This window comes from Panthera tigris, chromosome B3, assembly GCF_018350195.1.
Source record: "Panthera tigris isolate Pti1 chromosome B3, P.tigris_Pti1_mat1.1, whole genome shotgun sequence".
Taxonomy (NCBI): Eukaryota; Metazoa; Chordata; class Mammalia; order Carnivora; family Felidae; genus Panthera; species Panthera tigris.
Window position 1 is genome coordinate 116,094,195 of NC_056665.1, and position 27,235 is coordinate 116,121,429.

Here is a 27,235-nt window from a genome sequence, read left to right on the forward strand (position 1 = left end):
CTTCTGTGCCCACCTCCTTCTCTGACCTCTTCCTGGTTAGTGTAACTCACCTTGATTTCTCCCTTCTCTAATATGCTGTTGTACTGTGTTGTGTACTTATGGAGCTTAGCATTAAATAGTTAATGGGTGATTCATCAAGAATATTAGCCTGGAGGGGCACCCGCGTGGCTCAGTCAGTTAAGCATCTGACTTTGGCTCAGGTCATTATCTCACAGTTCATGAGTTCGAGTCCCACATCAGGCTCTGTGCTGACAGCTCAGAGCCCGGAGCCTGCTTCAGATTTTGTCTGTCTGTCTCTGTCTCTCTCTGGCCCTCCCCCGCTCACACTCTGTTTCTCTCTGAAAAATAAATAAACATTAAAAAAAAAATTTTAGCTTGGAGAAGACTTGGAAGGGATGTCATCCCTGTCAAAAGAGTTGAGGTCCATCATGCTGAAGGAGGAGAGATTACCTTTGTCTTCCCAGGCCTCATAGAGAGGGACGGGAGTAGACATTTGAATGAGCATCAGAAAGGACTTTGCTTGGGGTGTGACAGGCTGCATTCCCCTTGGCGTGCCTAGGCTGGATCATTCTGGATGGGTCCTTGTAAAGGCCATTCAGATAGTTCATGGGGGCTTAAGGAGGTTGGTGGTTCTGTCTCTATGGAGTGTTAGAATCTTCTGGGGAGCATGCTAAATACATGGGTTCTCTGCACCTTGGACATTCAGATTGAGCAGTCTGCGAAGCCAGGCTTGGAAACTTTTGAGGCAGGTGACTCTTTTAGTCCTTGAGATCCTATGAATGTCTCATTTGTTTAACAAATTTTTATTGCGTTCCTGCACTGTGCAGCAGTGTGAACTTGTGGGTTTTGTCTTCATGGGACATAGAATTGAGGGGGCAATGCAGATAGACAGGTGAAACCATGTGATTTCTCCTTGGGTAGATGGAGATCCTTGGAGGATAGGGACCATTCCTCATTTTGTGTGTTTGCTCCAGAGGAATGGGCACATTGGCATTCATTCTTGGGTGGCAAACTGATTAACCTACTGTTGCCTGATTTATTCCCTGTTATAAGTCTTGTTACTGTGTTTTTTATCCAATTGTTTTCAGACACCTTCATTTCTTGGTTGAAAAGGAGCCACTCTCTTTCCGATTGCTTCATGGCAGGCTTGGCCTTTGGATTTTGTTGCTTCCTAGTTATAAAATTTACAAAGACTGCCACGTACTTAGTGCCCAGTGTGCCAGACCCTTCATGTCACATCACTGCTAATCTTTATAGCAAGCCTGAAGATAGACATTAGGACTCCACGAGTGGGAGCCAAGCTGTTGAGTTCCTGTGATAAACCTTCTTCCTACATGAACATACATTGCAGCAACCACTGAGTTGGGAAATGCAGTCACCTGTTGCAGCCATGTTCTGGCTGTGTGCATAGAACATATTTTATTGTTGGAAATGCTGCACAGCCTGTCTGTGTAATAGGGTAGCTGTGGCCATCACCCTGTTTTAAACACTGTCCACGCTGGTGATGGAGGCTCTCCATCCATTTCTCCAGTGAAAGGCTGGTCTTGCTGGTAGAATTTTTAAGCACAGTGTGTAGTTTATCACTTGTCTGTGTTGTGCTGCAGTGGAGAGTTAGAAACTGTTTTTTATCTCTACTGATGATCTGGGCTTCCCAGAACTGGCCTGTGACCCATTTGGGCCATTTCTTTTCCTGTATCTGTTGTAGGACTTTGGCCTGTCAAGGTGACCTCTACAGTGCTCAGCTAATAATGGTCATAAATACCTTTTGCTGAATTCTACCAATGAATAGGTTCTTTGTTTAGATCATCTTATTTTATCCTTGCGGAATTCCTGTGGAATAGGTATGATCAACAGACGGCAAAGCTGAGAAAGGTTAAGTAACTTGCCTCACTTTCAGACCCTTAACCTTTTTGTGTCTTTCCGGAGACTCAGGCATGGTTTTGCGCAGGCATTACCCCATTTCTTTTAATTTCTCTCACCTCCTCCTGTTGTTGGTTTCACTAAGAAAAATTAGGTGGTAGGTGAATGAACTTTTAGGAGGTGCATCTGAGCAAGTATATCAGACTCCTCGAGAAAAATGCTCGGATAATATATTTAATTTTTTCCCTTCCATTGGAGTCAAGCTAATGGTTGTTGTTGAGTGTTCTCTCTGGCCTGCTGAACTTACTAAGATGTAGGAAACAGCCTCGTACAGGGCTCACACCTGCGAGAGAAGTTCAAGGACCAGGGTTGCAAATGTGTCTAGTGCAAAAAGCTAGATGAAATGTAAATATTTATGGTGATGCTGAAATAAATAATAAATCTTCACAGAGTTCTTAATAATGACAGAATTATTTCCTAGTAAGAACATTTTCACTTCACTTCCCAACTGAAGGCAAGACAGGAAACGTGAGAAATGTATTTTCTGGCTGAAATGCTTTCAGTCTCATCTTGGAGCATGGGTTCTGCTGTGACATTGTCATCCTGTCATTGATTTCCACCTATTGCCCTAAAATTATCATACTCTCATCAAGTCTGCATCTGCTTTGTTTTGAAGTAAGTGCCTTTTAAGAGCCAGGAGGCATATTAGCAATATACAGTTGTTTTTTTTTTTTTAACGTTTATTTATTTTTGAGAAAGAGAGAGAGGCACAGCATGAGTGGGGGAGGGGCAGAGAGAGAGAGGGAGACATAGAATCCAAAGCAGGCTCCAGGCTCTGGGCTGTCAGCACAGAGGGTCACTTGGGGCTTGAACTCACAAACCAGGAGATCATGATATGAGCCGAAATTGGACACTCAACCAACTGAGCCAGCCAGGCGCCCCAGCAATATGAAGATATATAAAGAGAGGTTAATAAAACTGAAGTTTATTGAAAATACAAAAACAGGTGTAAGGTCGGTCCTGGCAATCAAGTGCGCTTCTAGGAAACACACATTCAATTGATCAGACAGAATTGAAGTCACTAATAAAAGGAAATTTAGTTAACTTAGGTCATGGTAAAAAGGAAAACATTTTTATCACCTTAAATTTTCTATTGACTTGTGAACATTGTATGTTTATTGAATCCAGTAATATACTGTTCTTTAAGTTTTATGTTCAGGTCCTTTTTCCAAATCAAACATTTGAGACTTCTCTTCCATGTTAAATCAGTCCTCAAAGTTTTCTGCTTTGGTGTATTAGATAAGGATTTTTGGTGGAGTAATAACATTGCTGGGGTGGTTTTATCTTAATCCCCTGTTTGCTTTAGTATTTAGGTTTATTATTTAATCTTAAGAACAAAGATTAATTTTAAAGAGTGTTCCTCAACTTTGGTAGCTGAGCTGGGCTTCGGTGTGCCCTCTAAGTGGGGCCCAGAGCCTGGGGATTATTTTAATGAACTTCTGGGCGTCGTTTAGAGCTGGACGCACAAGGACTTAAGCTCTGCTCACTACCCTGTTCTCGGTTTACCCCTGCAACAGTGAGTCACCTCAGTAGTTCACCTTGTCTGTGGGTCACATGCTTTTCATGTCCGACTGCTTTGGATTTTTGAAAGCTACCTTTTTAATAATATATAACTATGATAATCCAAGTTCATTAAAGACACACCACATCCATACCTTGGTCTACCCACCAGCTGTTAACAAAGTCCGTTTCTAAATAGTACCCAAATATTCATCAGGCACTCGACAGATACTGAGCTGTTTTGTGTCAGGTACTGACTGCTGTGCGGAGGTCCTGTGTTGAGAGTTGTGCAGATAATTTAGCAGACCTGTTCTCTAGATGCTTCCAGCTCGTTGGGGAAGTCGGGAAGAAGGGAGGAAGATGTCCAGTAGCAGACAAAGGAAATCATTTAAATATATTGGCTTTTCTCTTCTCTTCTGGCTTTGTATTGTGAAAGTATTGCATAAGGTTTTTTGGAAAATTTGGAAAATAGCAGAAAACATGAAGAAAAAGAAAAAAGTCCTCCACCCTTTTACCACCCAGTATAACTAACCACGGTTAATGTTTTCATGTTTCCTATCTTGTAAAAATGGCTTCTGAAAACAAGGAACCAGCGATTGTCCAGTAATCTGGAGGTGAAATCTGAAGGTGAAATCTGACAGGGGGAAGGAAGAGGCCCTGGGAAAACTGCAGCATTTTCTGCCATGGGCAGCGTGACATCAGCCTTGGGGGCAGCAGCAGCCTTGCTGGGGGGGAGGGGGGGGTGTCTGGATTCCTCTGGAAGAACACGCTGGGAAACAAAACCAAGAGCAGCTTTGACCTCAGATTTCTCTGTGAATAGTTTTTGAGTTACAAGTGAGTTGTGTCCTAAAACTTTGTAAGGTGGGATTTGGCATTCTGGATGTTCTTCTCAAATGTTAATTTTATTTAACCTGTTGGATATGAGTAAGACAAGGCCTGCCCTCGAGGACAGGGTGTGAGAGCTGATTTACAAGTTACGGTGTGTCCACTGAGTGCTCATGGTTTAAGACCAGGAAGTTCACAACAGGAGAAGCTAAAAAAAGGAAGTTTCATTTTTTGAAAGTCTGTTATGTACCAATACTTTTTTGGATATTATTGTCTCATTAATTTTCATAGCCAACATCTGAGGAAGGAATTGCCCTCATTTGTGCAGTTTAGATTTAGAACGTGGACACAGAGGCTAAGGTGCATTCCCGTGTTACACAGTGTTTCTTGGTAAGTGGTAGTGGCACATGTGGGCTTTGGGACTGGAGACCTGGTTTCCATCCTACCACAGTGACCTCAGGTGGTTCCTTAACCTCTTTCCTCTTCTTTATTATTTTTTAAAGTTTATTTATTTATTTTGAGAGCGAGAATGCGAGAGAGTACATGCGCAGTCTGGGAAGGGGCAGAAGGGAGAGGGAGTGAGAATCCCCAGCAGGCTCCATGCTGTCAGCATAGAGCCTGATGCGGGGCTTGATCTCACGGACCATGGCATCATGACCTGAGCCGAAATCAAGAATCAAATGCCTAATCGACTGAGCCACCCAGGTGCCCTCCTCTTTTTTAAAAAGGGGACAGTGATGATGCTTAGCTCACAAGGTTATTGTCAAGAAGAAATAAGACAACGTAGTCACACCCTCCCTACAGTTTGGGTTTAGTACCAATAGATGGGAGCTCTGATTATGATGGCAGTTGTGCAACAGCATGTATAGGCACATAATAGACACCCAGTCCATGTCAACTGCCCATCCTCCCTTCTTACAAGCCTTCCTAGCTTTTTAGCTTTCCTGGTGGAAAGATACATTTCATTTAGGTTATAATGGTGGGTTCTTGGAAACATATTTCATCTGCGTTACACGGGAATATCCCATTGCATTATAGTTGTCTTTGAAAAGTTAGCCTGAACATTTTCCCCTGGATGTTAGATGGGGGAAGGCTAGGGGAAGCAAAGCTAAGAGCTCCCTGATGAAGGAGACAGCAGGGGGCAGAGGGAGGAATCAACTTGGGTATCTTCTCAACATAATTTGCTTCCTGCCTGCCTCAGCAAGGACTGCACTAAAGCCAAGTGTGGCTGGGATTTGTCACTGAGAAGAGTTTAAGAGGGCAGGGTGGGTGCTTATGTAGGAAAAATGTTATCCTTGCTTATCCATGCTTTTTCATTCACACATATTCAATCAAGAGTTTGTTGAAGTTCTCCTGCGTTCCTGCCACTGTCGGTCCTTGGGATTCAAAGGGCAGTCCATTCTCAGGAAAGCATGCCAGGTTGACAGACGGGTAACAGAAAAGTACAAGTCACCTATTAAGTGCCAGGATAGAGAGAAGCTGGGGGAGCTTTGTCAAAATATGTTAAAATAATTTTTCTGTGTTTGCTTCTCCTGATAGACCTTGAAGGCCAGGACTGTGTCTTTTGCAGTTTTGTATTCCTAGAGCCTAATCTTACATGCATCCTTGAATAAATATGTATTAAGTTCAGAGCTGGCACAAGGGTAAGGTCGTGTATAAATGGTGCATTTCAACTGTCTGTATTTTTGTGGAAATCTCAACCTGATAAATGGAGACACCTGATAAGTCCATGATCTATTCTTAGAAGGTAAAAGAAGGAATTGTGACTCACTGATTTATGCTGAGAACTTTGGGTGAAAGTGGCTTCCATTTCTTCATGATGAAGAGTCTTACAGCCTAGAATTTTAGAAGGAGGTTTCACAAAGCTCAGAGAAAAGATATGGTACCTCCAAGGCCAGCAGGACTATAAAAAGGAGTATGGTTTCGTCCAGATGGGTGGGAAGCTCCAAGAAACAAAAGTTGTGATTGTAGATTCCAAATCACACTGATAAGCAGAAATGGGGCCCGCTTCTGAAGGAGGCAGCACAGCTGTTTAGGGCCATTGCAAAAGAAGCCAGATTAAAAAAAAAAAAAATAACAGCTTTATTGATATATAATTCACATACCATAATTAGCCCATTGAAAATGCATAATTCACTGGTTTTTAGGATATTCACAGCTTTGTACAACCATCACCACAGCCAGTTTTAGAACATTCATATCACCTCAGAAAGAAGCCCATGCCCTTTAGCTCTTGCCCCCCCCACCCCCTTCTCGTTGCTTTGGACCTAAGCAAGCACTGATCTACTTGCTGTCTGTAGATGTTTCATACAAATGGAATCCTATAACATGTGGTCTTTTGTGTCTGGTTTCTTTCACCCAGCATGATGTTTTCAAGGTTCATTCATGTTGTAGCATGCATCTGTACTTTAGTGCTGAATAATATTCCATTGTATGGTTTTATACCATTTTTTTTTATCCAACATTTGATGGACATTTGGGTAGTTTTTACTTTTTGTGTGTTAAGAATCATGCTGCTGTTCATGCGGTAAGTTTTTGTGTGCCCATGTTTTCATTTCTCTTGAAATTGCTGACTTCTGTAGTAACTCTGTGTTTAACCTGCCAGGCTGTTGTCCAAAGTAGCTGTACCCTTCTGCTTTTCCACCAGCAGTAGGTGAAAGTTCCAGTTTGTCCACATCCTTGCCAACACTTGTTGCTGTACTATACGGTGTTTTATTTCAGTAGTCCTTATGGGTGTGAAGTGGAATCTCATTGTGGAGTCAATTTGCATTTCCTTAATGACCAATGATGTTGATCATCATGTGTTTATTGGTCACTGTATTATCTTCTTTGGAGAAACGTCTGTTCAGATCCTCTGTCCATTCTAAAACTGAGTTATTTGTCTTCTTACTGTTGAGACTTAGGAGTTGTTTGCATGCCCTGAATCCATATCTTTGATCAGATATGATTTGAAATAATTTTTTCTTATTCTGTGGGTTGTGTTTCTACTTTGTTAGGAAGCCAGATTTTAAGTGGCATACAAAAAAGTGAAAGGGGCACATAGTAAGTATGCAGATAAAAGAATAGACCGAATGGTTACAGGTGTTTACGGGTTATATCTAGGATGACCTAGATATAGGTGGGGAAAAATCTGAAATTACCACAATGATTTCTACAGACTATTATAAGGATAGTGCATATCAAGTGCATCATAAAGATGAACTCACTGTGGCACAAAAACGGACACTCAGATCAATGGAACATAATAGAGAACCCAGAAATGGACGCACAAGTGTATGGCCAACTAATCTTTGACAAAGCAGGAAAGAATATTCAGTGGAATAAAGACACTCTTTTCAGCAAGTGGTGCTGGGAAAACTGGACAGCGACATGCAGAAGAATGAACCCGGACCACTTTCTGACACCATACACAAAAATAAACTCAAAATGGATGAAAGACCTAAATATAAGACAGGAAGCCATCAAAATCCTCGAGGAGAAAGTAGGCAAAAGCCTCTTTGATCTTGCCCACAGCAACTTCTTACTCAACATGTCTCCAGAGGCAAGGGAAACAAAAGCAACAATGAACTGCCGGGACCTCATCAAAATAAAAAGCTTCTGCATAGCGAAGAAAACAATCAGCAAAACTAAAAGACGACCGACAGGATGGGAGAAGATATTTGCAAATGACATATCAGATAAAGGGTTAGTATCCAAAATCTATAAAGAACTTGTCAAACTCTACACCCAAAAACCAAATAATACAGTGAAGAAATGGGCAAAAGACATGAATAGACACTTCTCCAAGGAAGACATCCAGATGGCCAACCGACACATGAAAAAATGCTCAACATCACTCATCATCAGGGAAATACAAATCAAAACCACAATGAGATACCACCTCACATCTGTCAGAATGGCTAACATGAACAACTCAGGCAACAACAGATGTTGGTGAGGATGCAGAGAAAGAGGATCTCTTTTGCACTGTTGCTGGGAATGCAGACTGGTGCAGCCACTCTGGAAAACAGTATGGAGGTTCCTCAAAAATTAAATAGAACTACCCTGCAACCCAGCAGTTGCACTACTAGGTATTTATCCAAGGGATACAGGTGTGCTGTTTTGAAGGGACACATGCGCCCCAATGTTTATAGCAGCACTATCAACAATAGCCAAAGTATGGAAAGAACCCAAATGTGCATGTGCAGTGGATGAATGGATAAAGAAGATGTGGTACATATATATGATGGAGTATTACTCGGCAATCAAAAAGAAAACAATGAAATCTTTCCATTTGCAACTATGTGGATGGAACTAGATGGTATTACGGTAGGCAAAATTAGTCAGAGAAAGACAAATATCGTATGACTTCGCTCCTATGAGGACTTTAAGACAGAACAGATGAACACAAGGGAAGGGAAGCAAAAATAATATAAAAACAGGGATGGGGACAAAACAGAAGAGCCTCATAAATATGGAGAACAAACTGAGGGTTGCTGGAGGGGTTGTGGGAGGAGGGATGGGCTGAATGGGTAAGGGGCATTAGGAATCTACCCCTAAAATCACTGTTGCACTGTATGCTAACTAACTTGTATGTATATTTAAAAAAAAAAAAAAAGAATGTTTTAATCGTAAAAAAAAAAAAAAAGATGAGGCTCAGTAAATCATCAGAAAATGAATACCTCTGTGTAATCACACGGGGTGAGAACGAGAACACCACCAGCCCCCTGAAGCCTTCTCATGTATGTTTGCCATCACTAGCCTCCATCTTCCCCAGAGGTAACCACCCTCAACTTCTAACACTATAAATTGTTTTTAAAGATTTTTGAAATTTGTAGAAATGGGATCCTAAAGTGTGTTTTCATTTGTGCCTGGTTTCTGTTGTTTAACTTGTAAAATCTATCCATGTGTTGCTTCTAACTATAGTTCTTTTTAAGTACTCTGTAGTTTTTCATTGTATGAATATACAACTGTTTATATATTCTATTCTTAAAATTTTTTTAATGTTTATTGTTTATTTTTGAGAAGGGGAGAGAGAGAGCAAAAGAGCGAGCAGGGGAGAGGCAGAGAGGGAGACACAGAGTCTGAAGCAGGCTTCAGGCTCTGAGCTATCAGCACAGAGCCTGATACAGGGCTCGAACTCACGAACTGCAGGATCATGACCTGAGCCAGAGTTGGATGCTTAACAGGCACCCCTATATATTGTACTCTTGATGGATATTTGAGTTTCAGTTGCCTGTCTTTGTTCTGCCCTTTGAGGTGCAAATGGGCATGCATTTCTGTTGGATATATATCTAAGAGTGGACTTGATGTGACAAAGAGAGTATTTGTGTTCCACTTTAATAAACATAAGTTATATGCAAATTGGTTTTCAGTCTATAAAACAAGATGAGGAAGAAGAAAGAAGCTAGACCGTTTAATCTTATTAAAGGAGGGAGTTAAGAGTCATTCACTCTTTCCTCTGCTGTTTTCTCTAGCAAAGAAAGTGGTTTTCAGACAGAGAATGGTAGAATACAAAAGATACAGTAAAGGGAGAGAGTTCTCATTCAGTTAAAGAAATGAGTTGTTTCCCAGCATACCGAAAACCCTGAAGTTATTTTCAAGGAACCCACTTGGAAACCTCAAGGTGAGAAGGTGAGAGAAACTCCTGAAACCAGTGTTTTTGTTTTCTAAAGAAAGGAACATGGATTAAGTTTCATGTGAATTTCTGGCAGAAATCGAGTCTAGGTTTAAACAGGTGATTTGATAACACTGGGAGACAGAGGTAGTGGTTATCTGGAGCCAGGATGGTTTCTGTCATTCCAAAAATATTTATTCTTCCAATTCCCAGAGGGTCCTGATAATCCTGGTGCCCGAAATACACAGGTGAATGTCAAGGTCCTGGTTTAGGATATTAGCTTGTAGCAAATTTTCATGGCGCATTTCCTTGCGTGCATCCTTTAAATGGCTCAATGTGGGGAAAACAGATTCTGGTAAGTAAGTAATTACAAAATGTATGCAGAGTGCCCATAAATCAGGTCATAAGGTGCTTTGTGACCCTGGGAAGGAGAGGGGAGAAGAGGAAGTCTTTGAAGAGGTGAGGTTACTTCTAAAATGGGAAGAGTGGATAAGGTGGGGAGGGCAGGTACCAGCTGGCGTGGGTGTAAGAGCATTTCTGCTATCCTGGGTAAAGTGATTAGGAGAAGCTTTCTACAAACGGGAAGATGTGGCCGGCTGACCACTGATTGGCCTCACAGTGAAAATCTTTGCGTGTCCTGCTGAGGAGTTGGGACTTTTATCTTACAGGCTAGAGTAGCTCCGGAAAGATTTAAAATATCCCTGGAGCAGACAGAGCGGATTTGCACTTAAAAAGTTTGCTAATAATGTGGAAAATAAAAAGTACTAATCTGAACCTAGGGCAACAGGAAGCTCTTACAAGAGCGAAGGTAGGGAGTCCACAGGCGGGGAGGCCAAGAACAGGAACAGATTCTAGAGGGATTTAGGAGAGACTAAAATAAGTCATTCTGTGCTAATTTTGCATTCTTTTTAAAAATACATTTTAAGAAGGTTGGATAGATTATTAGTTAAGGGACTGCTGTCTTTTTATTTCAGCAGTGTCTAGTTTAACAAAATGTTGTTCTTATGAGTGAGATGGAAATATGAACTGGGTGTTTGGTGGGTTTGTAGCTTGTTGAAGAAATATACTTTACAAATAGGTTTAAAAAAAAATGTTTAGTTTTTTGAGAGCGCCAATGGGGGAGGGGCAGAGAGAGGGGAAAGAGGATCCAAAGGGGGCTCTGAAGGGGACAGCAGTGTGCCTGATGCCGGGCTCAGTCTCAAGCACCTTGAGATCACGACCTGGGCTGAAGTCTGACACTCAACCTGAGCCACCCAGGTGCCCCTAAGATAATAGTTTTAATGGATTTGTGTCAGCTGGGATGGAAACCTTTCCTGTTGTGCTGGACTCTTTATTTCTCTGGGTTATTCATTTTTGAGTGACAGAGAGAGATAGAGCGCGAGTGGGGGAGGAGCAGAGAGAGAGGGAGACACAGAATCTGAAGCAGGCTCCAGGCTCTGAACTGTCGGCACAGAGCCTGATGCCAGGCTCGAACTCACTGTGAGCGAGCTCATGAGCTGAAGTTGGATGCTTAACCAACTGAGCCACATAGGTGCCCCTCTGGGTTACAACTTTTATCTTTTTTTTTTTTTTAACACAGTTTTGTTTTTGTTTTTGTGTTTTTTACACACTAAGCCCTATGCCCAACATGGGGCTTGAACTTACAAAACTGAAATCAAGATTCGCATGCTTTACTAAGTCAGCCAGGTGCCCCACAACTTTTCTCTTTTATCACAATGGTTTTATTGTTGGCAAATGTACATGGGAAGCAAAATTAGAAAGGTAAGGTAATGCAGTTGACAGAATCAAGGTTTTAAAATACATGTGTTCTGGGGTGCCTGGGTGGCTCAGTCACTTAAACATCTAACTCTTGGTTTTGGCCCAGGTCATGGTTTTGTGAGTTTGAGCCCCTGCGTCGAGCTCTGTGCTGACAGTGTGGAGCTTGCTTGGGATTCTCTCTCCCTCTCCCCCTGCCCCTTGCCCCCCAACTTGCACTGTCTCTCTCTCAAAATAAATAAATAAACTTAAAAAAATAAAAAAGGAAGATGCACATTCAAGGAGGTGAAATTGGAGGGGGCAGAAATTTTATTCTTTCATATTTGAAGCATAATATGTACAAGTACATAAATATACAGTATATATCTGTGGTATTAACATTTCATGGGGGAGCATGATTAAGGAAAATGTCTAAAACGTCTTCTTAGGGAGTGATAACAAAAAAAGGTTGAGAAACACTGCTTCAAAAGAATTCAAGGGTTGGGGTGCCTGGCTGGCTCAGTCGGTGGAGCATGCAACTCTTTGATCTTGGGGTTGTAAGTTCAAGCCCCACACTGGGTGTAGAGATTACTTAAAAATAAAAATAAATCTAAAAAAAAAAAAGGATTTAAAGGGTTGGAATGGTGTGCTAAAATCTGTGGTGGTAGTGGGTGGAGAGACACCTGAAAATGTCTACATTTAGGACCAAAGACCCTGTTATAAGATTGGAATATTTCTTTAAAAAAAAATTTTTTTTTTTAACATTTATTTATTTTTGAGACAGCGACACAGCATGAATGGGGGAGGGTCAGAGAGAGGGAGATCCAGAATCTGAAGCAGGCTCCAGGCTCCAAGCTGTCAGCACAGAGCCCGACGTGGGGCTTGAACTCACAGACTGTGAGATCATGACCTGAGCTGAAGTCGGATGCTTAACCGACTGAACCACCCAGGCACCCAAGATTGGAATATTTCTTGACTTATATGCTTATGTGGAGGAAGAAAAAAAATAGTGTTAAGTTTCTTTGTTAATTTTATTTGACCTTAAACTCAGTATGAGTCTGCAAGGTGGATTTTGCTAAGAAACAAGTTAATGCAGCCTTAGGCTTCATTTATAAAAATGGATGTTACAGAACTTAAGAGTGTTAGCATTGTATTGTACCTCAAACTGGCCAGAACCTGATCTGGAAATCTGAAAAGTGGGAGCGTCCAGTGGATGATCAGGAAGATGAGAGGTCCCAGAACCACGTGGAGAAATGTGAATGAAGCCAGAACAGAACTGGCTTATTGTTCAGTGTACCACAACGACTGTAAGAATTAATGGCTCGAATCCACAAACAATTGAACTGGGCAAGGCTGTATAATTAATAAATGAATGAAATCAGTATTTATTAAGTGCCTGCTATTGACGCTAGGCATTGTTCTAGGCACTGGGGACTCAGTACACGCTCAGCAAAATGGACAAAATACTTGTGCTCATGGAGCATAGAGTTTAGTGCATGGAGACCGACAATAAACAAGGCAAGTTTGTAAAGTATATCCAGTAGGTGAAATAGTATTCCGGTATTGACAAGTACTGAGGAGGAAAAGTAAAGGGTGGAGGAAGGATGTAAAATATTGGGGAGTGGTGGACATGTTCGTGAAGCCAGGCCAGAGAAAGCCTTATTGAGAAGGTGATTGAAAACAAAACAAAACAGAACTTTATATTACAGTATAAAGAACATAAAGAGTGCAAAAAGCACAAGTATGCAGTGGGATGAGTTTTCTTGAAGGGAACACGTTTGTGTCATCAGCACTCAGATTAAGAATAGAATGTTACTAGCCCCTCAGAAGGCTCAGTCACCCCTTCCCAAAGTATTACCCCATTGATCACTAATTCCAGAACTTGCTATTGGCCTGTTTGTGAGCTTTATATTAATGTAATCATGTGCAATATATTCTTTTGTTTCTGGCTTCTTTCATTCAACATGGTTTGTGAGATTGATCCGTGATCTTCTAGGTATTTGTAGTTCATTCATTTTTGTTGCTGTAGAGCTTTCTGTTGTATGATGATGATTCCTCGGCAAGTGAATAGTGCTCCCTTTTCTGTGTTTGTCTCTGGTGAAGATGTCTGTGGGGGATGTAATTAGAAGTGGACTTGCTGGGTCGTGTGGTATGAGTCTGTTCATTTTAGTAGATACTGAGAAACAGCTTTTCAAAGTGGTTATCCACGGGCATGGTGCAGGAGCTCCACATTCTTGACAACACTTGGTATTTATTGCCTGCCATTTAGCTGTTCTGGTGGGCGTTAGAGGTATTCCACTGTGGCTTTAATTTGCATTTCCCTGTAGATTTAGGGCAGGTGAGGACTTTTTCATATGTTTATTGGCCATTTTGATATCACTTTTTGGGGCGATGGAAATGTTCTGTATCTTCATTGTGGTAGCGAGAGGTGGTTGGTTATGGATGCGTTCTGAGAGCAAGGCTGACATGATACGTTTATGATCTGGAAATGGGGTGGGGAAAAGAGCAGCCAGGAATGGCATTAGGTTCTATTTTTATTTTTTGCCTTAGCAACCTGAAGGAGGGGAGGTGGGACGTTGGAGATAGATAGAGAAGGTGCAGAAAATCTGGAGCAGTGGTACCAGACTTGCATGTTACAGACCTAATTTAAAAAATTTTTCAGCATTTTATGAAGAAAGGCCATTTGAATACGAAAAGAATAGAAAGGACATGGTCTCAAAATAAAGAGCAACCCTTTCAATTGCATAAATGTAGCTAGCTTTATGAAATACTCATAAACGATCCCCTCACCCCTTATCTCCCTGAGGACCTACACTTGTGGGCACTGGTTTGCAGACTAACTTTGGAACTCACTTATCTGTAGTATTACGTACGTATTTTTTGTCTTCGATATTACTGATGAATGAGCATCATCTCTGTCCTTAAACTTGCAGTAGATTGAGGTTAGAGTCTAAATATGAGAAGCCATAAAAAAAAACTTCAAAGCAGGCCATGTGTCATTTCTAGCCCAGAAATACTCCATTTCTTAAAAAAAGAGCCAGAGCAAGAGCCAGGTGCATCTCAAGGGCACATATGGTGCACGTGTAATCATAGTAAAGCTCTGAACTCCTCTTAGTAACTTCCTTGCCTTGAAGCTCTATGAAATTATTGTTTCTCAGATTTTGTTTTGAAGAAGCCAAGCTCGGAGTTTTCTTTAGCAAGTTCATTTGCCTCATCCTTAGGGGAAAGTACCGTTATTTTTGACTGTTGTGTATTTCCATTCTCCCCACCACCAGTGTGAAATTAGCTAAGTGTGCTGCAGAGCATTAGCTAAAAGCAGTTCGGGGCAGCTGGAGTCGCTCTGAGTGCCTGTGACCCAGAGCGTGGTGGGCGCTAACTTCAGCAGACCTGTCTAGAATCTCTGTTCATGCATACTTGTGCTGTCCTTTGAATCGAATACCCACTCTCAATTTGGCAGAGCTGAGTCGCCTTCTGAATGAGTATCATTGTCATTAATTGGCTTCAGAAGTGCGTAAGTGATCTTTTACATGAAAGTTTTGCCTTTGAGTATTACCTGAGAAATATTTTATGCAGTTTGATAATATAGAGTAATTTGATTATTCAGAGATATCAAATGTCCTTCGCGAGATTCTCTTGCCATTTCAAAGAAAAGTATTACTAACCACTGATTACTTTTCTCATCTTTGTCAACTGATTTTATGGGACTTAATGTCTTTCTACCAAGAAGAGAGTTTCATTTTAATACATGCAATCACTTCTTGGTGTTTCCAGTCTGCTTTTGGTGTGAGATAAGAGGGTAATATTTTAGTTACCTGATGTGCCTGTGGTTTTAACATTTTGGTCTTGCCCCGAGGGATGGGTGAAGGTAAGTGAAAAGTTCATTGCTGCTTTGTGAATTAAGTTGTGCCTTGGCACAGAGTGCTGATCATTTTGGCGTTGCAACACGGTATTAGATCACCTTGTCTGCAGTTTGGGAATGTTTGGGAAAGTGCAGGCTTCTCCATAAACTTGAGCTGGTATAGAAAGTGATGTTTATTGTATCCTGTCCTCAAATATCTCGCCAAGTTACTGTCATCAGACTCTTTATCGATAGAAAATTAGTTAGGCAAAAATCATTTTCTTCTCCTTGCGTGGCAGAGGTGATGAAATTTATGAGAAAGTGCATATAAGGGAAGGTTGGAAGTGTTGATTATGGATTTGAGCCCTGGCTGGAAACAAAGAACGCTTGACTTACAGTGGAATGTTCAGTGTGTTACTCGTGTCTCTCAATCTCAGCTCTCGTATATGGAAATAATGAAAGGGATATGTGCCGTGTGAATTGGTCAGGGTTTTTGGTTACAGATACTGAGATCTATTCTACTGAGTGTAAGCAGAAGGGGATTTATGAGGGGTGATAGGTAGCTTAGGAAATCGTCGGGAGGGCTGAAGAAAGAACCCATAGGCTGAATTTCTGGGAATGGTGGTCAGTGCTGCACCGTGGAACTGGCCCTGTGAGGGGGCTGCTGCCCCTGCCTGAGTCAGGATGCTCCAAATCAGGAAGCCAGAGCCAGGATCCCTCCACGCTGCCAGCAGAGTGGCTGCTTCCCCCTTGCTTCTTTTCCCACGTGATGTGACTCTGTCCTGAAGGAGTCCCATGTGGTACGTGTGGTTGGCAGAACCTAATTCACAAGCCTTGCCAATACTGTAGGGCAAAGAAAGCTAGAAACCTAATCCTTCCATCCCAAATCACTGTATTTGCTTTCTTTTTAATTCTGCGTTGGGAAGGTAAGCTTTCCACAGAAGGGAGCTGGTAAACAGTGGTGAGAGCAAGTACAGATTTGGGGCCTCTGAATACGATGCTTATCACAGCACCTATTTGTAATAGTATAGTAGTAAGAATACTAATAGATTACAAGTAACTTTGAAGGAAGCCTACCATTTAAAAGCATGCTTTTTAAAATTGGGGGTGGTAGTGCGTGAGGAATATTTAAAATCCCAGCAGGTGCATGCTTGTGTTAGTTTGGGATTTCCGTATTAGTTTAATAAGAGTATGTTGATAATAAAGCCAAGACAAAAATAACTGTCTTTTTTTTGCAAGTTCTTTTGTCCTTAGTCAGCTAGTCCAGACTCGTTCTTGTGAATCTTTTGATCCGAGAGGGAGAGTTAAGACTCTGTGCGTGGGTCAGTATAAATTCATTACTTTCTCAGAAGAACAAAGTATATGGATCTGTGATGGTAGGTTAGCATTATTATAATTTTTTGGGTGTGGTTATTTACCTACCTTTTTTTCTGAAATGGATCTAGCCCTGGAAGGGATTTGGAAATCATGTGGTCCGGTGCTCAGATTTCATAGTCGAGGAAATCGAAGGCCAGGGAGTAAAGAGATTTGCTCAGGGTTCGACAGCTGGTCGGTGGAGGAGGCCTCCTGATTCCACAGCCTACCTGGTCTTTCCCCAGTAACCTCTCTGGGGAAGCACTGGTTTCTCCCCATTGGGATGAAGCTCCAGTGCCTCCTGGGCTCTTGTGCTGAGATTTAAGTCCTGGTGTCGTAGTTTGGATGGCTCAGTGGGTTGTTGGTTGGATAATACTGCGTGCTGTTCTTCTATGCGTCAAGTAATACTTGGAAATTTATTCCTGAGTTTTAAGGAAAATGGATCACAGAAGTAAGAATTTTGTTCAAACTAACACGGAGGGGGGTGGTGGGGAGAAAACCCCTTCAATGACCATGCCTAATTGAAGATGTAAGTTTCACTTGGTGTAAACTGATGTGCAAAAATGAAGGGGGTTTCCCCCCAGCTCTCTTCTGTTTACACTTCTGGGCTGTTCATAAATTTGCTCCTATGCCGTTCTTTTGAGGAGGCGTTGCTGGTACACCCACAGTCAGTACAAGGTAAAAATTACTAGGAAACTTTAGTTTGACTCACTTCTCAGCTCCTTCAGGTCTGTGCTCAGGTGCTGCCTCTGTTGTGAGCCACTTAAGATTGCAGTTTACCTTCCCTTCATTCGCTCCTGAATCCCCTTATTTTGCCGCCCTGGACTCCTTTTCCATAGCACATGGTCCCTCTCACGATACAGATGTATCTCCCATGTCATTTGTGTTTATGTTATGTTTACTGCTGATGAGTACATGATATATCTTACGTCTGTATTACGTCCAAGTATTCTGTGGGTTGTGTCTCCATTAGATTACAAGCTCCATGAAGGCAGACTTTTGTCAGTTCGTGTATTCCCACCAGAAGAGTAAGTGGCGCCTGCCCGTAAGAGGTAGTCAGCATACAAATGCATGAACTTGGCAGAAGCAACTACTCTTTAGGGTTTCTACTAGTAAAATGCCAGGTTCATGGTCCTCATGTTTATGTTTTTTTTCATGCACTCACCAGGGATGGCAAAATCACCAACTGGTACGTGAAGAAAATAAATTATCTTAAGAGTATGAGTTGTGTTGTAAACAAGTTTTCTGGAACTTCTTGCTTATTTGGCAATAAGCAAGAAACTCAGTTTCAGATGAAAAAAAAAATCATTACATTTGCAGATATTAGTGGAATATGGAACATATTCTTTAGACTTTAAAATGTAGATTACTAACTGGTCAAAATGTACACAGAAATTCTCAGATACAGATTTGGGTGGTAGCTGGTTTTAAACCTAATTGATAGAAAAGCTTTTCATTTTCAGCATTGGTGGCACATAAGCCAGGTTTCAGACTATCAAGGTCCTGAGGCGGCAGGGGTGGGAAGAGGAAGGAGTCAAGGTCTGGGGAGAGTTGAAAAAACACTTAGTAGTCATCCAGATGTGAAAGTACATTTCCACACCTGTTCCTAGAAGTTGAAACACAAGACAGGGAGATACATTGAATGCAGATGAAGTCCATCGTCTTCTAAAATTTTCAAAATTTTCGCTTATCTAACCTGGTGGTAGCTTCCTGCTAAGTTCTGGGGCATAATGTAACTTTTAAATGTTCATTTTTATTGTTTAAAGATATATTTGACTTTTAGAATTCAAGGGAAATAAAGATGATCCTTAATGTCTTAAGAAGATGTTAAGAAACCTAGGAAATATCTTGGAAATAGACTATACTGGCTTTTTATGTCCGCTTGAGCCCAAAGGGTAAATGACTTGCCCGACATCACACGATGAGCTCATGGTAGAATTGGTACTCATTTTTGTCACAGGTTTTAACTGAAGTGTCCTTAAGAAGAGAGGAGTGTACAGGCCTTGGAGATAGATAACCTAGGGGCAGTTATGAATTTGTTCATAGATTTATGTTTTATCTTAAAGGTTTCAAAAATTCATGCAGATATTTCATCCTATACAAATTGCATTCTTCTCTTTTGATGTGTCTAAGCATGCACATTTTGTGCTTGAGGAATTGTCATCTGGAATTGGAGGAAATGAACAGAATCAAAGATCACCTTACATTATTGTGTTAGAAGTGTTTAAAAAATCAGAATCTTAAAAGAAAACTACAGTGGAGCAATAAATTTATTTGATCTGCTCTGAAGTTAAAAATACATTATAATAGAGGAAATTAATTATAGTGCAGTGAAAATATACCTTGTTTTCACCTCAACTTGGGAAGAATGGATTGCTATTTTTGTTAATTCAGCATTCTGTAAGTGAAGTAAGGCATCTTGCTTTGTATTTTTTTTTTTTTTTTTTTTTTTTGGCTAGAGGTACAGGTTTGGAAGTGATCAGTATTTTTTTAAAAAGAGGCTTTTAGGGGCACCTGGGTGGCTCGGTCGGTTAAGGGTCCGACTTCGGCTTGGGTCATGATCTCGCGGTCCGTGAGTTCGAGTCCCGCATTGGGCTTTGTACTGACAGCTCAGAGCCTGGAGCCTGTTTCGGATTCTGTGTCTCCCTCTCTTTCTGACCCTCCCCCATTCATGCTCTGTCTCTCTCTGTCTCAAAAATAAAAATAAATGTTAAAAAAATTAAAAATAAATAAATAAAAAGAGGCTTTTGTATATAATTTTGTACATATGGTTTCCCTGAAGATTAGATCATGTTTGTGTGGAGAAAGACAGCCAGCTCCTCCCTACCCCTTCCCCAAGCAGGGAATTAATTACTCTAAAGGTTTTGCTTCTTAATCTTTTGTGTTAATCTTTTTTTTTTTTTTTTTTTGCAACACATGGTTAAATGAGATTTTTATCCTGCAGACTGATTTGTAGCTTGATTTTAATAGGCTCCAAAATATCGTTTCCACAGTTGATGAAAGGGCAGGGTGTGATAGGAAGAGCCCCAGGCTGGCAGTCAGGAGATTTTGACTTAATCTTATCTGTAGGATGAGGGTTTTACAGTGGTAATGGGGTACTGCAGTCTCTTCCAGCTCCAGGAGCTTATGATACGTATTTGTTCATAATCTGCTTAGTACCTCCATACCCGTATTTCCTAAAATGTAAAAATTTACAGGCGGTGTGCGTGTTTCAAGTTTCACGGTCTCCCCAGGAAGCAGTTCCCTCAGGATGAATACTTTGGGGGCCTGTGCCCCCTCGCTTCAGTCTGGCTGGTGGGTTCTCCTATGTGACTGCAGGGGAGTCACTCCGCGAGAACTTGTCGAGCAGTCACTGGTGACTCATGAAAGACCCTTCCTTCTGCTGCTAAGCAGCATAAGTTCCATTAGCCTCTTAGCATTTTTGAGACAACCCCCGAGGGTGAGGAATTTTCAGATGGGGCCTGGAATCTTTAGGAGCTGGACAGTTGCCGCCCTTGAGCAGTTTGTCACTTGGAGTCCTTGTATTGACATTGGAAGTAGCCATCTACATTTTTGTGGTCTTATTACATTTGCAGATTTTCCACTGGTCAGAGGTGTAAATGTGAGGAGGCCTTTGGCAGAAAGGCCCCCATGATTGTTTCACCACGCTAGTGTCACGTACCCGTGGTCTCTTTCTCCTTGAAGTTGTCCCGTGGCTTGTGTGTTTTCAGTTGTGTGTATCACACTGGCTAGTTTACTAGCTCTAGGTGGATACGCAGAAATACCCTGCAGAATTAACTGGATTCACGTCCCAGTCTGGCAGAGTTGTATGTTGAGAAGCCCAAATACAGAATGTGTTGGCAGGCACGTCCTGGCACATGGTGAGTGATTTGTGGGTGGGAAGCAGTGCAGCTCTGTGGTTAAGACAACCGGGCCGGAAGCCCCTGCTCCACGATCGCGCTTGATTGTAGTTTAGTGCCCAACACAGACTCGTTTGTCTTTTTTTTAGAAATCGTAGCTCCAAAGTCAGAGACAGCCATAAAGCCCCTGGATTATTTTGTGATGTAGCTCTCATTCTTTTTCACGTCTTCTGGATTTGAAGTTTTGAAGATTTGAAGTTTTGAAGATTTGAAGTTTTGTGCTCAAGTACAGTCTGGATGGAGTAAGGTGCCCGTGAAAGTCTTCTTTTGAGGCTGAAGAAAGCCTTTATTTCTCTTTCATTTCCCCAAGGTATGACAGTATTAGAGCAGATGGAAGGCTGGAGTTTGAGCTTAAGTTGTGTGAAAACTTTATCAGCCAATTGGCTGACTCTTAATGATGAGACAGGAAGAACCACCCACGTTTTCCATTTTGGATCTGAGTCACAGAAAACAGGTTTCCTGCAGAAACCATTTGGCTTCAACAAGTGTACGGAAATCTCATCTCTGATCAGATTGATGTTTTTATCTTCATTGTGCATGTATTTCCAATTAATTATTTTCCCCTTCTTAATCCATAGGTTCAGTTTCAAATGTGAATGACAGTAAACTAATATCCAAGATTCCTGTATAAGAAGTCGATCAAAAGGACTGTACTTTCAGGTAAGGAGCTAATTTTACTTTATCTTTAATAATACACAGCTGCTTTGGCGGGAGTCTGGCATGTCCCCTACCCCCTTTCACATGAATAGAAGTATAGGTGAATTTTTTAAAAGGCAGCAAATTGATTACCCTAGACAGGTTTCCACCTGTTTGGGATTATAAGAGGTGTCAGCCGAGTTGGCCACTTAAAACCATTAGAGAAGCAATCAATATGTGATGGCAGTTAACACACATATACACTCATAATGGCCTAAAGTTGTATTTGAGTTTTTGTTTTTTTTTTTTTTTTTTTTTAGATGGAGGAAGGAAATCATCCTTTCTTCTAATACCTACCCTTTCCTTCCCATAATTGATCGATTACTCTGTCATCTATTTTCCATGTATTTGAAGTTTAAACACATAGATGATTTTCAGATTAATTTCTCTACCTCTGTGGCATCCCAAAGTACAAGAATAGCTCTGGGCATAAGAGATCATAGGAAAAGCCCTGTACTTGAAGTAATTTGGAATTTACAGGGCTAGTATTTAGAAATGAATTTTCCCCTGGAGGAAAGGGAACTGTGCAGACCGGACACAAACAGCTCCCCCCAGTCAAAAAAACATTTGCATAGAAAACATTGTGCTGAGTTGGGATTGTCATAGTTTTCTGGATACAAATAAAAGCATATTTCATAGAAGTCATATATTGGCTTTTTAATCAATTACCTAGTTTTTCTAATTGATTTTGAGGCATTGAGTCCTCCTCCCACCCCCATATTAGCCTTTGCACCTCATTACGATGGTTATTTTTCAAGTTTAAAATATGTAAAATTCAATTTTAAATTAATAGCATCCTTTGAAGAAGGACTGTGGCAACTGGGTGAGTAATCCAAAAATCACTGCTGAGTAAAGCATTGTAGGATGGCTCTTGTAGCAGGCTCTGTCTCCTGACTGTGTTACCAGTGAACAGAAATTAGTTTGCAAAACATGAGCACACCAGCAAAGAGAGCTCAGTAGAGACAAACTGGCTTGGGATTTATAACAAGCTGCAGATGGTGTATGGACACAATTTCTTTCCAGTTCATCCTGGGATCAGCTTAGTCAGACCTCTGTAGTAACTCTTTTTTTTTTTTTTTTTTTTTTTTTTAACGTTTATTTATTTTTTGAGACAGAGAGAGACAGAGCATGAACGGGGGAGGGTCAGAGAGAGAGGGAGACACAGAATCTGAAACAGGCTCCAGGCTCTGAGCTGTCAACACAGAGCCCGAAGTGGGGCTCGAACTCATGGACTGCGAGATCATGACCTGAGCCGAAGTTGGATGCTCAACCAACTGAGCCACCCAGGCGCCCCTGACCTCTGTAGTAACTCTTAACTCACCTCCCTGCACGGCTCTGTGCAAGGGTGAGATCCCCTTACTCTCTGCTGAGAACTCTCCTGGGCCTCTCCCACTGCCTGTCACAGCAATTCTCAAACTTTTGGGTCTCAGAAACCCTAGCATTAAAATTGTTGAAGCCCCAAGAGAGCTTTAGTGTTGATGTTGATTATATCCATTACTACTTACTGTATTGAAATGGAGAAAAATTTAGAGCATTAGAATATATAAGCTTGCATTCCCTTAGCTGCAGAGTGATGACATCATTGCCCCTTAGCTGCAGAGTGATGACATCATTAGTCCTGCAGTTTCTGGCAAACACTGTACATTTAGGAGAGAAAGAGAAAGAAAAGGCAAATTGTATACTATTATATTTAAAAGTTAGATTTATTGAGGCATAACTTATATACAGTGAAATTCACCTTTTTAAGTGTTCAGTTCTTCTCTGGGTTTTGACAAATGCATTGTGGTTGTAGAAGATAAAGAACATTTCCATCACTCTAGAATGTTCCCCTGCCTTAGCCTTATACCCTCTGACCTTTTTCTGTCCTGTAGTTGTGCTTTGTCCCAAATGTCATGTAAATGGAATCGCAGAGTCGTAGCCTTTTGAGGCTGGCTTCTTTCATTTAACATAACACATTTGAGATTCATCCATGCTGTTGTGTATATCACTGATTCTTTTTTTTTTTTCTTTTATTGCTGAGTCTTATTCCAATGTATGAAAATACTTCTGTTTGCCCGTTTACCAGTTGCAGAACATTTGGGCTGTTCCTAGGTTTTGGTGGTGATGTGTCCTAACGTTAATATTAAAACAGTTTTAACCTTAACCTTTAACCCTGCGAGGGTCTCAAGAATCCCCAGGAGCTGGAGACCTCTCTGAGGACCTCTGGCCATGTTGCCTGCGTGTAATGTGCCCTCTGTCTAGAACGCCAGGACGTAGCTCGAGGGTCTCCTCTGTGCAGGCCTTTCTAAGCCCTCTTCCTACCGTCACCCCTGGGCCCCATGTCTGGTCTGCTCACCACCATCTTTGAACTCTGCTGTGCCTGCTCCCAGGGTTCGGCAGTTACTTGAGGATGTGGCAGCTTCCTCACCTCTGAGGGCGATGCCTCCACTCTCGGTCCCAGCACATGCCTGGTACATGTTTGAATGAATAAATAATAATTCCTTTACATATGTGAGGCATTTTATTACTTATAAGAGATTTTCTCATAAAACATTCATCCCTCATTTTTAGCTCTGCAAAGTATATATAGCAAAGTGATTTTTTAAATATCTTTTATTTTTATTTTCATCAGATAAGGATATCTGTGGTCTTTACCAAGCTGTAATTTAGAATAACCCGGGAAGCTTTTAATAAACAGATTAAATGCTAATCTCTGGAGATCAGGCTTGAGTTAGTACTATTATTTAAAAAAACATCACTGTTGAACCTGATGTGCAGCCCACAGAGAACCATTGTCCTAGAACTTGGTTTACTGTGAAGTCTTAGCGATGACGTCGTTCAGACTGGAACCCTGATCCTTGACTCCTACTGGAATGCCTTTTCCTCCACACTCCGGACTCTCCCGTGACTCTCCCGTGAATAGAAGCACTATAGAGATTTAGAGAGCCTTGTTGTAAGATGACTGTGTTTTCAGTTTGTGTGTTTTCAATTTATGGTGTTCTGGTGTGAAGACCAGAACAGTGAATTTAGGATGGGGGTGGAGCGGACTGTGTTTCCGTTTTGACTCTGCATTTATTAACCTTGGATTAATAAATACTTAAGTTTGTTCTCAGGTTTTTTTTTTTTTTTTTGAGAGAGAACTTGTGCCCATGCGAGTGGGGGAGGGGCAGAGGGCATAAGAGAATCTTAAGTGGGCTCCATGCCCAGCATGAGCCCGGACTCGAGGCTCACTCCCACGACTGTGAGATCGTGACCTAAGCCGAAATCAAGAGTTGGGAGCTTAACCAACTGAGCCACCCAGGCGCCCCAGCGTCCATTCCTATTTTTGAAATAAGGATACTACCTTAAATTCTAGAAGTTTATTGTGGGGATCCAATTAGATACCGTGTTAAGAGACTTTAAAGGATTTATATAAAGGATTGCAAAATCCTTTTGTAAACTATAAAATGCTTTCTAAGACTTATTTTTACTTGATTTTAGCCTAGTCTATTTATTGGTTGAATTTCCTTGAGGCTCATGAGTTAAACAAGTAATATAAAAATACGGTGTCACTGAAATAGTGAAATAAAAGAATTATGCAGAATAAAACCAAGAGGTTGTCATTGGTTGCATAGTTTTGATGCTTTGTGTATGAATTAAGTGCATAAATATGTATACACGTGACATACTATTTTTTTGGGTTGTATCAACATAGAGTCTTATATATTTGTGTTCTTTTTAGTTTGAGAGCGTGTTTTTGATCATTCCGTATTAGAATATATAAATCCCTCTCATCCTCTCATTCTTCTTATAGCTGAATGATTTTTTCATATATTTTCATATTGTTGGACATTTAGCCTGTTTCCAGTCTTTCACTTTTATTAAAAATGCTAGTGAACATTCTTCTTAGATCTTATTAAACCATTAGTTAATTCTTATTAAACTATTTACTCTGTTTTATAGATACTGGGAGATAAAGCAGTAAATGTCTTGTTTATGAAATCTTAGACAGTTTCTGCTCAAGTCAGGATAGAACTTAGACTTAAAGGGGCGCCTGGGTGGCTCAGTTGGTTAAGCGTCTGACTTTGGCTCAGGTCATGATCTCTTTGGTTTGTGAGTTCGAGCCCCGTGTCGGGCTCCGTGCTGACAGCTCAGAGCATGGAGCCTGCTTCGGATTCTGTGTCTCCCTGTCTCTTGGCCCCTCCCCTGCTCATGCTCTGTCTCTCCCTGTCTCTTAATCTCAATAATCAATAAACTTTAAAAAAAAAATTAAAAAAAAAAAAGAACTTAAGTCTTAAAAAAATTGTGGCAAAATATACTAGACCTTGGAGAACTTTTTCGTGATCTTTGTAAATTTTGTTTATTTTATTTTTGTTGTATTATCCTGTCACTATTTGGATAGACTGTTAAAGATTAGTGTGTATGTTTCTTAATTCCCTTAGCTGTGATTGCTTCATACTTTTTCCTTGAGTAGTAACAGCAATGCAACAGTAATGTCAGTACTTACGCTGGGCACTCTGCTAGGAGCTTATTATATACATAGTCTTATTTCTTCCTCTTAGTAACCCACTGATTTGGTGGTGGTCTCCAGGTTAAGCATTTTGAAATGGAGGATCAGAGAGGTCAGATCACTTGCCCAAGGCTAGTTATGGGTCTAGGATTCAAAGGTCCTGCTTCCAACTACTATGCTAAACAGTCTGCCAGGATTTCACTGAATCAGAGATGGTACTTTTATTAGCGACATCACAAATTACTTTGTAATTTACTTGTATGTGTATATTTTGCTTAAAAAAATTTTTTTTAATGTTATTTATTTTTGAGAGAGAGAGAGAGAGAGAGAGAGAGACAGAGAGACAGAGAGAGACAGAGTGCAAGCAGGGGAGGGGGCAGAGAGAAAGGGAGACACAGAATCTGAAGCAGTCTCCAGGCTCTGAGCTGTCAGCACAGAGCCCAATGCGGGGCTTGAACTGGCGAACTGTGAGACTGTGACCTGGGCCAAAGTCAGATGCTCAACTGACTGAGCCCTACCCAGGTGCCCCTATTTTGCTTTCTTAATGCCATTAATAATTTCACCTGTGCAGAAATAGTCCATGCTTTATTCGATTTTGTAGTAAGTATAATAAAAGCAATATAGTAATTAATAAATATAAATGCTTATTGAATAGAATAATTGGTATTTTGGAGCGAAAGAGGCCACTAGATGGGGAATTGTTGTTGAATTCTATTTATTAACTAACAGAATAACCTTGGTAAATGAATGCTGTTTCCTCACTGATAACATAATATTGGACTAAATAATTCACTCTGTACTTAATCAGCTATCAGTCCTGAATTATATTAGTGTCAATAAGAACATTCGTCAGTGGTAATGTAGATGAATTGCGAAATGGAATTCTAGTAATGCTTCCCCTTACCTTGAGTAATAAGGCGAATACTTCTGGATGGGTTTGTTCATTCATGATGAACACAAGATTAAAATGATCTATCTGTGTTGATGAGAACACCCGAATGCAGCCTCAAAGTTTTTTTTAAGCACATTGGAATATATGTTCTTATAATTTTATTGAAGGCATAGTTTTGAGTATTTTAAGTGGCCATCGGTGGTTATTTCTCAGTAATGATTATTATAGATGGAGTTTTAGTGAAGATATGGTTTCACATATTCTTTGTGTACTCTATGTCACTCACTTTTCACTTGAATGATAAAACTGAGGTCTAAGTGGCATAGTCTGGAGCACATGTGATGGTCAGCTTCTTAACTCTTAGTGTCCTTAGTCTCTCCTTTTTAAGCCTTAAAATACAGTGGCTGGATGGTTGAAATAGATCTTTTGCTGGATTCTCAGCCTTAGAGACTGAATTCTGTATTTTTTTAAGGGGCGCCTGGGTGGCTCAGTCGGTTGAGCGGCCGACTTCGGC

General features: G+C 40.9%; 1 protein-coding gene across 10 annotated transcripts in view; it reads left to right on the top strand.

Annotated features, from left to right (window-relative positions):
* Positions 1-27,235, top strand: part of SIPA1L1 (signal induced proliferation associated 1 like 1) — a 362,769-nt gene that overhangs the window by 15,309 nt on the left and 320,225 nt on the right. For 8 of the 10 annotated variants that reach the window (XM_042990031.1, XM_042990035.1, XM_042990026.1 and 5 more), the window contains exon 3: positions 21,244-21,325. The gene's annotated coding sequence lies outside the window, so the exon portion shown is untranslated. Of the gene's footprint in view, positions 1-20,777; positions 20,976-21,243; positions 21,326-27,235 lie in introns of those variants that run through there. The other 2 variants (XM_042990030.1, XM_042990032.1) reach the window with 2 other exon arrangements.